The sequence below is a fragment of the Asparagus officinalis genome, chromosome 3 (genome assembly GCF_001876935.1).
Source record: "Asparagus officinalis chromosome 3, Aspof.V1, whole genome shotgun sequence".
Taxonomy (NCBI): Eukaryota; Viridiplantae; Streptophyta; class Magnoliopsida; order Asparagales; family Asparagaceae; genus Asparagus; species Asparagus officinalis.
Window position 1 is genome coordinate 69,910,602 of NC_033796.1, and position 14,581 is coordinate 69,925,182.

Sequence of the window (14,581 nt, forward strand, 5' to 3'; positions counted from 1 at the left end):
ATGAATCGGTCACCTTTGACTGAAGGGGGAAAAATAGGTCACCTTTGACTGAAGGGGGAAAAATAGGACCGACAATGTCCATACCCCATGTCTCGAACGGCCAAGACGTGGTTGACGTGTGCAACTGTTCTGGCGGTTGATGCATATAATTTGCATGTATTTGACAAGCATGACATTCTCGGGCGTATTCGATTGCGTCACGAACCATTGTTGGCCAAAAATATCCCATTCTCCTAATGCGATCATATAGTTTAGGACCAGGCTGATGCGCACCACATTCTCCTTCGTGTGCTTCCTTAAGAACTTCTTCTGCTTCTTTGTTCGAAAGGCATCGGAGTAATAAACCATCGTACCCTCTACGGTATAACGTATGGGTTTCGGTATTATAGAAGAATCTTGGTGCTCTTCGGCGGATTGATTCCCTTTCTTTTACATCCTCGGGCAAAATACCATATTGGACATAGTCAATGATGGGAAAACGCCTATCTCGGGACCCAGACCCAATTTGAGTTGAATTCACCTCCTTGGCGTTAATGTTTCCGTCATCTTCCTCTTCAATATCCATATCGTATATGGGTATGCAGAGCTGATGCGTCCTTACTGTGATTAACAACTCAGTTTCGGGAGGCTGCGCAAGTGATACTGCTAGTGCTACCAGTACATCCGCATAAGCGTTCTGGTGACGAGGGATGTATTCAATAAAGAATTCTTCAAAAGATTCTGCCATTTTAATGGCCTCCTGGTGGTACGGGATCAGGTCTTGGTTCCTGACTTCATACTCTCCACGGACTTGGTTGACTATCAATTGAGAATCCCCAAAAGCTTCGAGATATTCGACCCCCAGCTCCTTGGCGAAACTGAGTCCAATGAGAAGCGCGTTGTACTCGGCTACGTTATTGGAGCACGGACTAGTTAATGAATAAGCTCGAGGCAGCACATGCTTTCCCGGGGAGATTAAGACAACCCCAACCCCAGAGGAAACTGTAGAACCTCCCGGGGTTATTACCCTATTAACTGACCTTGAAGCACCATCGAAATATAATTGCCATACTTGTTGGTGCGACGTAGTGTTAACCTCGTGGGTTTCATCCGGCAAATCATCATATACTTCTGCCGTATCTGTGGTCGGGTTTGCCGCCAGAAGATCACAAATCGCTTGTCCTTTGATCGACTGCTGCTGCTTGAAGTGCAAATCATATTGGGACAAGAGAAGTTATCACATCATCAAGAGACAGGGAGTACTCTAAATCGTTATTTATTTTATTATTGGCAAGTTGCCAGTTACAACTGCCCTCTGACGATTGTTTATCGTTAAGGTTGATTATAAAGGGTACAATGTCGTTTAAAACATAATCTCCATTGTAATCAAATCCGGCTTCGGTATCAGCTTCTCCTCCGTTGTCCGTGCCTTGGGCCGATGATTCAGTATCGGATTCGTTACCATAAAGGAGAGAATCAGTGAAATAATTCTCATACCCTTTAAATGGTTGATGAACCGCGACCACCGTTCTAACCCTATTATCAGTGTCGACATATTTCAAACACTGATGGAGAGTTGAGGGAATTATAACATTACTATGGATCCAAGGCCGACCCAATAGTAAGTTATATGAAGTTTCAGCATCAATCACATAATATGTGACTTCTATCTTCAAATCTCCCATTTGACACTTTATCCGGATTTTACCTAAAGGTATTGACCCGCTGGTATTGAACCCGTAGATAACAGTGCCTGTGGACGCCAACTTGCTAACTGGAATACCGATTCCGCATGTGACGTTGTGCTAAAGGAATGAACTCCCTTAGACTTGATGCTACGACTTCGAATACGTAGTTTTCGCATTGTTATGGGAATAGACTACCCAACAACATGTTTTAGACGCTGACTTATCCCTACTTAGGCTTCGGGATAAAATTCCCCAGAATCGAACTCTGGTGTCTTTTTCTTCGGAGAAAGACTAAATCGGCGACGCGTGTTAGGCGTCGGCATATCCTTTCTTAGGATTCAGGATGAAATTCCCCATGCGTGTAAGGCATGGATTTTGGTGTTATTAAAATTGGCCAAAGCTTCTTGCAAGGCCTCCCTGGTTTCCTTGGACAACCGCAGCAACTCATACAGCGTTATCCATGCTGGAATGTTGGCTAGTTGAGCCATTATATCGAAGACTTGCGGAGTCTTCGAGCTTTCCGGTTTGTCTCTTCCAATCGGGCGACTGGAACGAGACTGCTTTGGATTCTGCACCTCCTGGGGATTCTTCTCTTTCGGTTTATTCACCGACTGTCGTCGAACCTCCTCGCCCGGTGTAGGACTTGTAATCACCCCCATCTCCGTGAGAGTTTTGGCTGGTCCCCGTTTATTCACCCCCTGCTCACTAGGTGGTGGATAGTTGTAGTGATACTCATTTCCGCTTCGGGTTGCAAAAACTTCTTGTTCTTCTTCAGAGAGCGGAAAAGCTAGTATTCTTTCGTCATCTTCTCCTGGGATAGCAGAGACTCCGCAGCAAGACTTTCCTTTCCCTTTGGACTTCTTCTTGGATGACGATCCGGCCCATTGTTCATCTTCAATCAGGTCGGGGTGAACCCAGAGGATTTCGCCGTTTGGGGCTGTATGCGGCACAAGTCCTTTTTGGCGCTGCCCATGCGGGTCATCGTTTACTGTCTTCATTCCAACTTTGGTGATGCGTTTTGGTTCAAACCACGCTGTGGGCACTGATCCAAAGCTGATTGAAACCGCGTTTGCTCTAACATTCTTAGATGGTTTCGGGGTTATGACGCCTACATCAATTAGCGCCTGGATCTTGTCCTTGAGGTGGTAGCATGACTTCGTAGGGTGATGGACCGCTCTATGGTATGCACAATACCTCGGATCCGTCACTTTGCTAGCCCCCTCTTGATCCACAATCGCTGGCAGCTGAATTTTGTTGTTCTCCAACAAGTACTTAAAGATGGCGGGAACTTCGTCATCTTTGAAGGAGTACACTTTGGGAAATCTTGGCTCTGAAGACTTCTGCTTCTGAGGCCGTTGTTACCATTGTGACTGCGATTGTTGTGGTACTCGTTGCTGCTGCTGCTGTTACTGTTGCTGAGGTTGCAATTAAAAGGTTTGATTAGCATCAACTGCATTAGCATGTGCCTTACCTTTCCCCCGTGGGACGAAATTCTGTTGCGGAGCATTATTCACCTGTTGGCCTCTCTCCGCCTTCTTTCTTCTGAGGAATCCTCGGACCTTTAGATCCTTCCATGTCTTGGACGGTGCTGTCCCCATTGCTTCCAACACGTCCAGTGCGAGGTTGTTGTGGCAAGTCTGGAGGATGAATTCCTCGGTGATCGGGTCCCGACAGTTCATCGCCTTGTTCCGGAACCTTTTGACGAAGGTGTCCACCAATTCCCCGTCTTTCTGTTTCTCGTCCAGCAACGATTCGATGGATATCTCTGTGTCGTTGTCGAAGAAGTTGGCGAGGAATTTGGTCTCCATGTCGTCCTAGCTATTTACGCTTCCTGGCTTGAGGCGGCGATACCAATCGAAGGCGGCTCCGCGAAGAGTGCCGACGAATGACCGCACCATCAGAGGCTCATTGCCGGAGATTACCCCCAAGTGTGATTTGAAGTAAATCAAATGTTGAGTGGGGGAACCCATCCCATTAAACGGTGTGAAGTTAATTAGGTTGAACTTCGCCGGATATGGGATTGATTCCCACTCTCTTGGGTATGGACAATGAATGCCTGTTTTCTTCATTTCTTGAGCGGAAATCAACGTGTTGATTTTGCTCTCGAGATTTTTAATCTTCAAGTTTTCACTTGTGTTTTCCTTAGCATTCTCATTACCACTCCCTGTATTGACGGGAGGATTATTGGCGTTATTCGTCTCATTTGCATTTGTGTCCTCATCTTCCAGATTAACCGGGTTACGACGACTTGGCTCGCCTTGCTGGTTCGTCAATGCCTGGATTTGTTGGTCATGCATTTCTCTCATGTTTTGCATGGCCATCTGCATTTCGAACCTGAAGGTTTCCTGTTTCTTAGCTAAGGCATCTTCAAGCATTTTGGCCACTTGCTCCGCACTTATCATAAGCGCCTCACGGGGTTGTCCCTCGCTGGACACCGTATTATCTGATGCAACCGCGGAGCCAGCATCAGATTCTTCATCTTCTGAAGGGAGTCTTGTTCGAACCCTACCATAGGTTGTTCGCTTGATGGTTCCGGACTGCAGACGGGTTCTAGGCCGGGATGCTTTCAGAATCGATTCGAGATTGTCCTGCGCCGATGTCCCTCTGCTGGTCATGTTGGTGGTGACCATCGGAAATTCTCCCTCTTCAACCACCGTTCTTCTTCGTCGGAAACGCCTAGGCCTTGGTTTTGGCGTTTCGGTACTAAGTCTTTCGAAAACCGAAACTCTTTTGGGGACCGCCTTGATGCAGCTGCATTCAGACAATACTGCCCGAATGAGTTTGGAACAGGGGCACTGAGTTTCCTGTTCTCGGGGACTCCTTTTCCTGGTTTTATTCGTACCCCCAGCACGATAGTACAACTCGTCTGCTTGACAATGGGAGTAACCTATCGTGTGTTGGCACGACTTCTCAGGTATAACACTATCGCCATCAGACGATAATGTTTCCTTCTGAGGGGGGATTGCTTTCTTAGGGCTTTCGAAAGTCACGCACCTCGAAACATGCCTTTTTGGGCGTGAGTTCTCGGCGGGCTCCTGGACTTCAATGAACAAATTGGTGCGCGTAGCTGCCCTGATTTCTTTGTCACGTTGGAGGTGATGGCAATCCCCAGCGTGTTGAGTCGTTCTGGGCTTCTTCTTTCGGGATGATTCTGCGTGATCTCCCGGAGTAGTTGCTGGAATTATCGGCGATATGGGTTGTTTCGCCGGGGGTTGGACTTTGGTTGGAGGCTGCTTCGGCCTCCACACTTGGCGTATTGATGGCGGCTTTTTGGCCACTCTTTCTTTCTTCAATTCTTCAGCCTTCTGCACAAGGATTTTTGCTTGTGCAAGCAATGCGCGGCGTTTGTGAATCCGCTCTTCGAGTGTCGAACGGTTCCGTTTGACCCGGATCCATCGTTGGCGGCTTGGAGGAATCGCCATTCTTCAGTTGTTGAGGCTGTTTGCCTCTCCTGTTCTTCAGATCCGCGTTGTAGCTGACCCCGTCCGTGGACTCTATCGCTTTGGCGAATTGCCGTGCATGGCGTTGACGTCGCCTCTGACGGGCTCTCTTTGAGAGAGTCACAACGCCCTCAACAGTAGAAGCGTTGACAAGAACAGGTTTGACCTCGTTGGAGGTCGGTGGAACTTCACCTGACGCAACTTTGGCGTCAGCTGGGGTGAGAGCTTCGTTGGCGTTCTGAATTTCTTCAAACCAACGAGCTTTTCTCCTGGAGGAGAACTTCTTGGACTTGTGGGGGGAGGTAGATCCGGATGAGGATGAAAGGTACTCCTCGAACTTGGTCTGGTCGAATTCATACTCGACCTCCTCCTCGACCGGGATTGAGATCCGCGACTGCGACGTGACGATCTCGGCAGCGAGATCGGTGGCTCCCACTGTGATCGCCAGATTGTTCGCGGAGAAAATTGCCTTCATTGAATTCATTGTTATCTCAAGTAATTGTTTTTTGGTTACAAAAGATCCGGTCTTTTTTAGATCCGGTTACAACGAAATCAAAGAAAAAAGAAAAAAGATTACAACTTTCCTTTTACAACTTTCCTTTAGAACAAATCGCAAGATCCTGTTTTACGGCCTCTTGCTTGTGTGGGTTATTTGCCGATGCCGGGGTTAATCCATGGACCACCGCGCGATCTAGATCCGGTCAGATCTACACGATTTGACGGGTATTATTTCGCGAAGGAAATAATAGCCGGGGGGATTAATTCACCAAGGAAATAATCGCCCTTAGTTCTCGGGATCAAAGGCCAAGCTTTGATCCGGAGTATGATCTCGTGTAGATCTCAAATCTGATCTCTCCCTCTCGAACTCCTGCCTTTTGTGACATGGATGCTCGCCGGGAACTAGATCTGAATGTTCAAGTCCACAAGTCTTCAAAACTCCAAGCTCGATTCTCAATTCGACAGAGTTTCGGCTCTCAAAGTTCCAACCTTTTAAAAATAAACCAAGGGGGCCTATTTATAGGCTCTCTGAACTGTGCCCGCGCACAGATCTGGGTCGGCCATTGGCCACCCATGGGTGGCCGGCACTGGGCCGAGCCACCCATGGGTGGCTCGGCCTTGGCCGAGCCCCCCCTTAGGCGTTGGGTTTCGTCGTTTTGCGTTTTTGGTTCAGTCCGTGATTCGGTTGACTTAGACTCTGATTTGTTGATCTGATTTGGCAGTAAATCTGATTCCTGATTTGGCAGTAAATCCACTTCTGAGTTCGAGTCCGAAACTGATCTTGATTCGATCATGATTCGTCCGAGTCTGCCCTTGGTTAGATGACTCGTTGACTCTTCGAACACTTGGCTTGATTCCACACGCGAATGGATGTATTCCGATGCTTGTGTGCGATTCGTCAACCTCGTCGCCTCGTTGGTTCGTCGGTTTGTGCCGAGCTGTACTAAGGGACCTATAAGTAATTTTATACGCCTACAGTAGATGATTCAATATTTGAAATCAGGCCGAAATCTCCAACCTCCTAAGAATCTAACCTTATGCCGTTTTGATCTCCAAATCTTCTTGTTGCTGAAGTTGAAGATGGATGAAGGTCGATCTTCCCCTCGCTGCCAAGCCGAAGATCTCCTCTTCACTGCCAAGCCTAAGATCCAAAAAGCCAGCCCCAACTCAATTGAGTTTCCCACTATTTATAGGGGATTTAGGGGTGTAACCGTCCTCTTAAATCTCTCCTTAATGAGGGTTTAATAGGGTGTAACTGCCCCTCATAAATATCTCCATGATAGGGTAGTGATCCCCTCAAATTGTGGAAAGAAAACGGTTCTGGTACCGTTCAAATCGTGTTTGAACGAGTCAAATGCTGAAAACAACATTCTGGGCCCGAACTCTGCGTTTTAGACCTGAAACGCAGAGTTGGGCCTGTTTTAGGTTGAAAATGCACAGGTCGCGCTGCGCAGAGATGAACTCTGCATTTTGGACCTGGGACGTAGAGTTGGGTTCTGCATGAACTGTTCGTTTTTGACCTGGGACGCAGAGTTGGGCTCCGCATGAACTGTGCATTTTTGGACCTGGGATGCATAGTTGGGCTCCGCATGAACTGTGCGTTTTTGGACCTAGGACGCAAAGTTGGGTTTCGCATGAACTGTGCGTTTTTTTAGACCTGGGACGTAGAGTTGGGCTCCGCATGAACTGTGCAGTTTTGGACCTGGGACGCAGAGTAGTGCTCCGTATGAACTCTGCGTTTTTGGACCTGGGATGCAGAGTTGGGCTCTGCATGAACTCTGTGTTTTTGGACCTGGGACGCAGAGTTGAACTCTGTGTTTTAACTCCATGAACTCTGCGTTTTGATTCTGTAATGCAGAGGTGAGCCTTAGGCGGGCTTGGCGAGCTTCAGGCTCCAATGTTCAGACGAAGTCTAGTATTGCAGACGGACTTCAGAACATAACTTGCTGCGAAGAACAGGTCATAACTTTCAAACCGTAAGTCGGAATTGGATGAGTTATATATGAAAATCGGCTATCTCGACGAGACGGAGCTGACCAAACTGACCCCATAGGGTTCGGTTTGCTCCGTTAGTTTTGATAAATTCCTTACGGTTTGAGGGATATCCGTGTTTTGGTATGAAGAGACCGTCAATTTGTAGTCTCTTTTGCTAGAGCGTTGTAAAGATCGTCACCTTGTAACCTTCGTCTTGGCTCCTTGAAAATATGAGAGTCATCAGATTATAACTCCCAATGTTCATTGTGAAGGCTGTTGAATTAGAGCTTTCATTAGTTGTTATGAAGGTCGTCAGATTGTAACCTTCTACATGAAAGTCTTTAAATTGTAGCATTCTGAAAGTCATTAGATTGTAACTTCCATCATTGGTGTTTGATAGGGATAAGCTATATGTAGTGATTTTTAGACAGCCTACAGAACCCCCTCCAAAGTTTTCGAAAGTTCGCGGTTGACTGGGACGTATTTTTGAAATACTTTGGATCTCAATTCTAATCTTGGAGCTATTGATTCCTTGTCATAAGGAGTTGTTCTTTGTACCCGCTTCGAAGGCATCTTGGTTGAAGGGGTTTTCCACGCAGGACTTGTGTGATGATGAGCTTCAAATAGAAACTGTAGCGACGGTACAAGCTACTCATGAGCAGAAGCTATCAAACGTCACGTCACGGCTCACCTCCATTCAGCTGATGGGCCCGTAAACATTCATAGGATTTTTAGCAAATCCTCAGCCATCAACGGATTTGATGAGCCTTTATCGACTACTGTTTGAGTCGGGCTAGTATGTGAATTATTTGAATCCGTTTTACATGTAACGTTATGCTAAGAGAATGAACTCTCTTAGACTTGATGCTATGATTTTGAATACATAGACTTTGTCATTTTCACGGAAAAAGACTAACCGGCAACGCGTGTTAGGCGTAGACTTATCTCTAATTAGGGACCGGCAACGCGTGTTAGGCGTAGACTTATCTCTAATTAGGGATCGAGATAAAGTCCCCCATGCATGAAAGGCATGGATTTTTGGTACTACGATGTTGAATACGTAGACTTTTGTTATTGTTTCTTTCTGTGTTATGTTTTCATATGAAACACTGAAAGAAAATTAGAAGTGCCAGAGGTGTAGTATTAACTTGGCATGAATTTTTACTTAGAGTAAAATTTAGAAATTTTCTTGTCGAACAAAAGGATTAACAAGTTCATTGGGGGGTTTGACCGTTAGAGGTGTGATATTAATCTAACAGTATTTTATGGGCCTATCGCTCTATTGAAGAAAGTTGATAAGTTAGTTTGGTCGTCAGAGGTGTGATGTTAACTTAACGGGTATGTGGACCTATCGCTCTATTGAGGAGAGTCGATAAGTTAATTTTGTCAGAGGTGTGATATTAACGTGACAAGAAGAATATCGCGATCGGGGCAATTTTGAGTACCTATCGCTCTATTGGAGAGAGTCGATAAGTGGATTTTGTCAGAGGTTTGGTGTTAACATGACGGGAATTTATGTTACGATTGGAGCAACTTTGAGGACCTATCATCCTATTGAAGAATATTGATAAGTTGATTTTGTCAGAGGTTTAGTGTTAAGGTGACAGGATTTGTATTACGATTGGAGCAACTTTGTGGACTTATCATCCCATTGAAGAGGATTGATGAGTTGCTTTTGTCAGAGGTTTAGTGTTAACGTGACAGGATTTGTGTAATTGTGATTTGAACAAGGTTTTGAAGACTTAGCATCTTGTTAGGGAAGATTGCGATTTGAATAATTTTGAGGACCTATCATCCTATTAACAAGGATTGATAAGTTGATTGTCAGATGTATATTGTTAACATGACAAATTGGGAGTGATGCAAGCTGCATTCATACTCTGTGGGGGTGATGATCGTCAGAAGTATAATGTTAACTTGACGATGTGAAAGATTCGTTACTCTTAATCCAATGGATTCCAAGTAACCAACCCCCAGTCTTGATTAAGACTTATCAGGAGAATAAAAATAGGTAGACAAGGCACATCGTCTTGTGAGGCACTATCCATGAAGTCAGAATAGAGGCACATCACTTGGTAGGCCATTATCTGATGAGTTTGACTATCAGAGGTAATTGTTAACATGATAGTTTTGTGGACCTGTCATCCTATTGAAGAAGATTGGCAAGTTGATGGACTATCAGAGGTAATTGTTAACGTGATAATTTTGTGGACCTGCCATCCTATCGAAGAAGATTGGCAAGTTGATGGACTATCAGAGGTAATCGTTAACGTGATAGTTTTATGGACCTGTCATCCTATTAAAGAAGATTGGTAAGTTGATGGACTATCAGAGGTAATTGTTAATGTGATAGTTTTGTGGACATGCCATCCTATCGAAGAAGATTGGCAAGTTGATGGACTATCAGAGGTAATCGTTAATGTGATAGTTTTATGGACATGCCATTCTATTGAAGAAGATTGGCAAGTTAATGGACTATCAGAGGTAATCGTTAACGTGATAGTTTTATGGACCCGCCATCCTGCTTGAAGAGGATTATTAGGGGAATTTGGAGGAAAACAGACTATCAGAGGTGATCATTAACGTTATAGTTTTGGTAGACTTCGTGGTTGATAGAGGTATTCTATTGAACATGACAACTCAAAAAATTTATTATTCATAATTTAATGAACTATAAATAAACCAACCCCCAGCCTTAAACAAATACAGGGGGGAAAGGATAGACATGGCACATCACCTAGTGGGCTGCTATCTAATGAGTTTGACTATCAGAGGTAATTATTAACATGATAGTTGTTGGACCCGCCATCCTACTGAAGAGGATTGGCTTTAGTGACTGTAGCATCTTCCCCATCTGACTGAGAAGATCGGGCTTGGTCCGATTGCTCAGGTTGATCCTGCCTACTTTATTCTTCAACTTTGTTCCTAACGATAAGCTTTTGAGCCTGTTCGCCTTGAGAGATTAGTTGTCTCCAGTAACAACATTCTGCAACCCTCATTTGTGCTAGAAGGTCGGTCTGCAAGTTGTGTCGATAGGTCTCTACCAGTGTAGACTGTGTCATACCTGTCGGACATCACAAAGCCATGTTTTGAAACCTTTTGACGAAGGCTTTGACGGACTCCCTCTTCTTCTGCTTAGTGCCGAGAAGGGTATGGATGGAGACTTCTGTATCCTGTTCAAAGAATCTCGACAGGAAGAGTCTCTCTAGGTCCGCCCACTTTTGGATATATCCCACAAGAAGTTTCCTGAACCATTCAAAGGCAACTCCCTTGAGGGTGTCAATGAACAATCGAGCCAGTATGGCATCGTTTTATATCATATTCCCAGTCTGTGACTTGAAATGATAGATATGTTGGTTCGGTGATCCCGTGCCATCAAAAGTTTATAGCGTCGGGACTTCAAACTTTGGAGGATAAGTGGCTGCATCCTATTCGGCAGGATAGGGCTTGACAACTCCCTCGTCTTGGAGCTCGCTTCTTTTAGCAATGGCATTGAGGCGGGCTTCCAATTCTTCTATTTTGGCAGATTGGAGATTCTACTCGTTCTCAGTCTCTTTTGCTTCATCAGAGGAAGATTCCAGGTTGTGGCTTCTTGATCAGAAGCAACACCATCAACCAATTTTTCCTTCCCTTTGCTTGTGTGAAGTCAGGATGAAGATGCTTTTCCTCTCCGGGAAGATTCTTGCCTAGGTGGCGAATCTATCTCCTGAGATTTGGCCTTGTCTGCGACGATTTGAGTCAACAGGGCCATGAGTTCATTGATGGCCTCCTACTGAGATTTGAGCATGGCCTCCTGCTCATCAAGTCTCTTCGCAAGATCTTCATGGTTTCCCGTCATATAAGCGGAGCTCTCATGTTCAACAAAAGAGCTTGATGATTGGGACTCTGCAATGGCTGAGTGTTCATCATCGGAATTGGTTCCTTTGGCTAACCTCCGATAGTTGACAGAAGGAATGACTCCTGTTCGCGTCCGAGTGCGTTGGTAGACTCCTTCAAACTCGTTAGCGATTTCTCTGACGGTCGATGAACGACTTGTCTCAGAATCATCGGAACTAGGACCCTAGGCTTTCCCTCTACCGATCACATTGATAGTGACCCCAAGATATTCGGTCTCTGGAGACTTCTTCCTGTGAGAACGTCGTCGTTGGTTGGGCAAAGCAACGTTCGTAAATTGCTCAAACACCAATAGTTTGGCCGCATATGAGCAGCATTGACATCCCGAGAGGACCGTAGGAATCAGTCGTTCATATTGGAATGAACGAATGACTTGTTGCATCGGTCTTTCTCTCGATATGAACTCTCTCAAGTCTGTTGTAAAGACTCGAGAATTACTCACTGATCGTGAGGTTTAAATTGGAACCCCCAGTCTATAATTGGACAGGACTGGCTCCTGGTGAACATGGATCTTGAATCCACGTTAATCTTTTTGGACACGACGAATCGCATCGTGTTCTGAAGAAGAAACACGCGGGTCGTGTTCTGTTTTACTAACGCTAGACCAAAGTCTACGTTTTCTTGATGAAACGCACCTTTGCCGGTTACGTTTTTGTCGGTTAACACAGTTCATAAGTCTGCATTTTGGATCTTGAACGTACTCCTAAGAGTTGCATTTTGGTTTTAGGATGCACGCCTGATAGTTGTGTTCTGCCAAATTAACGCAGTTTTGAGGTCTGCGTTTTGATGTTGGAACGCGCCTCTGAGGGTTGCGTTTTATTTGGAAAACGCACCCCTGAGGGCTGTGTTTATCTTGGCTTATGTAGACCTCGTGTTGAGGCTCACAAACGCGGAGCTCGCATTGATTGGAGGGTCGGATTTTTTAGAATTGTGCCGAAGCTAAGTCTTCTGCTTTAGAGAGGGGATTGTATGAACAGTGCAACCCCCAGGGGAGATAGTCTTTAGATGAGTCGGCCACAACTGGAGCTTTAGTCTCCTTAGAAACTTTATGGATCTTGCGCATAGCCTTGGGGCTAAGGGATCCGGAGGAGAGGGCATTCTCAAACTTGGCTTGATCAAACTCCACCACGAGAGTTTCGACCGTTGTTCCAGCGAGCTTGACGTCGGATTGCGCCACCACTTCTTCATCAGAGAAGCTAGTCCCCAGCGGAGTCGCCATCTTTTGTTTGGTGGATAATTTGGTGTAAAAGAAATAAAAGAAAATTTTGATTTAAATTCTCTCAAGATCAATTATAATTGGATTCCGATTACAAAAGAGAGGAGAATGAATTTGATTCTCCCATTTGTTTAAAACTGGATTCTTCAAGGTAGCGATGGAATACCTCCTTCGAATGCCTGCGCCGAATTTGCTCTCCGTTGACGATCCGACTGCCCTATCTCACGAGAACAATTAACTTGTGTGACAAGTTTGATTTATAACTCTTAACGAGTTTAAGAACTCAGAATGAGTTGAAAACTCTTAAAAGAGTTGTTGAAAACCGAATAATCGGTTAGTAGCCAAGTGGATTTGTTTGTTGCTGAAGAATCCTTCGATATTTGATTTCCTAGCTACCAAGTGGAGTATCTGGTGCTTGATTTCGTAGATGATTCGATCTTTGAAATCAGGCCAAAATCTCCAACCTCCCAAGAATCTAACCTTATGCGGTTTTGATCTCCAAATCTTCTTGTTGCTAAAGTTGAAGATGGATGAAGGTCGATCTTCCCCTCGCAGCCAAGCCGAAGATCTCCTCTTCGCTGCCAAGCCTACGATCCAAAAAGCCAACCCCAACTCTATTGAGTTTCCCACTATTTATAAGGGATTTAGCGGTGTAACCGCCCCCTTAAATCTCTCCTTAATGAGGGTTTAATAGGGTGTAACTGTCCCCCATAAATCTCTCCATGATAGGGTAGTGATCCCCTCAAATAGTGGGGAGAAAACGGTTCTGGAACCGTTCAAATCGTGCTTGAACGAGTCAAACGCTGAAAAGAGCATTTTGGGCCTGAACTCTGCGTTTTAGACCTGAAACACAGAGTTGGGCCTGTTTTAAGCTGAAAACGCACAAGTCGCGCTGCGCAGAGATGAACTCTGTATTTTGGACCTGGGATGCAGAGTTGGGTTCTGTATGAACTGTGCGTTTTTTGACCTTGGACGCAGAGTTGGGCTCCGCATGAACTGTGCGTTTTTGGATCTGGGACACAGAGTTGGGCTCCGTATGAACTGTGTGTTTTTGGACCTGGGACGCAGAGTTGGGCTCCGCATGAATTGTGCATTTTTTTAGACCTGGGACGCAGTGTTATGCTCCACATGAACTGTACGTTTTTGGACCTGGGACGTAGAGTTGGGCTCCGCATGAACTCTACGTTTTTGGAATTAGGACGAAGAGTTGGGCTCTGCATGAACTCTGCGTTTTTGGACCTGGGACGCAGAGTTGAACTCTGCGTTTTAAGTCCACAAACTCTGCGTTTTAAATCCACAAACTCTGTGTTTTGACTCTGTAATGCAGAGGTGAGCCTTAGGCGGGCTTGGTGAGCTTCAGGCTAAGTCCAATATTCAGACGAAGTCCAGTCTTGCAGATGGACTTCAGAACATAACTTGCTGCGAAGAACAGGTCATAACTTTCAAACCGTAAGTCAGAATCGGACGAGTTATATATAAAAATCGGCTATCTCGATGAGACGGAGCCGACCAAACTAACCCCATAGAGTTCAATTTGCTCCGCCAGTTTTGACAAATTCCTTACGATTTGAGAGATATCCGTGTTTTGGTATGAAGAGACTGTCAATTTGTAGTCTCTTTTGCTAGAGCGTTGTAAAGATTATTACCTTGTAACCTTCGTCTTGGCTCCTTGAAAATATGAGAGTCATCAGATTGTAACTCCCAATGTTGATTGTGAAGGCTGTTGAATTAGAGCTTTCATTAGTTGTTGTGAAGATCGTCAGATTGTAACATTCTACGTAAAAGTCTTCAAATTGTAGCCTTCTGGAAATCGTCAGATTGTAACTTCCATCATTAGTGTTTGATGAGGATAAGCTATCTGTAGTGATTTTTAGACAGCCTACAGAAATCAT

At 45.2% G+C, this 14,581-nt stretch overlaps 1 protein-coding gene across 1 annotated transcript in view; it reads right to left on the minus strand.

Annotated features, from left to right (window-relative positions):
- Nucleotides 1-14,581, minus strand: part of LOC109835261 (probable serine/threonine protein kinase IRE) — a 41,878-nt gene that overhangs the window by 27,031 nt on the left and 266 nt on the right. The window lies entirely within an intron of this gene.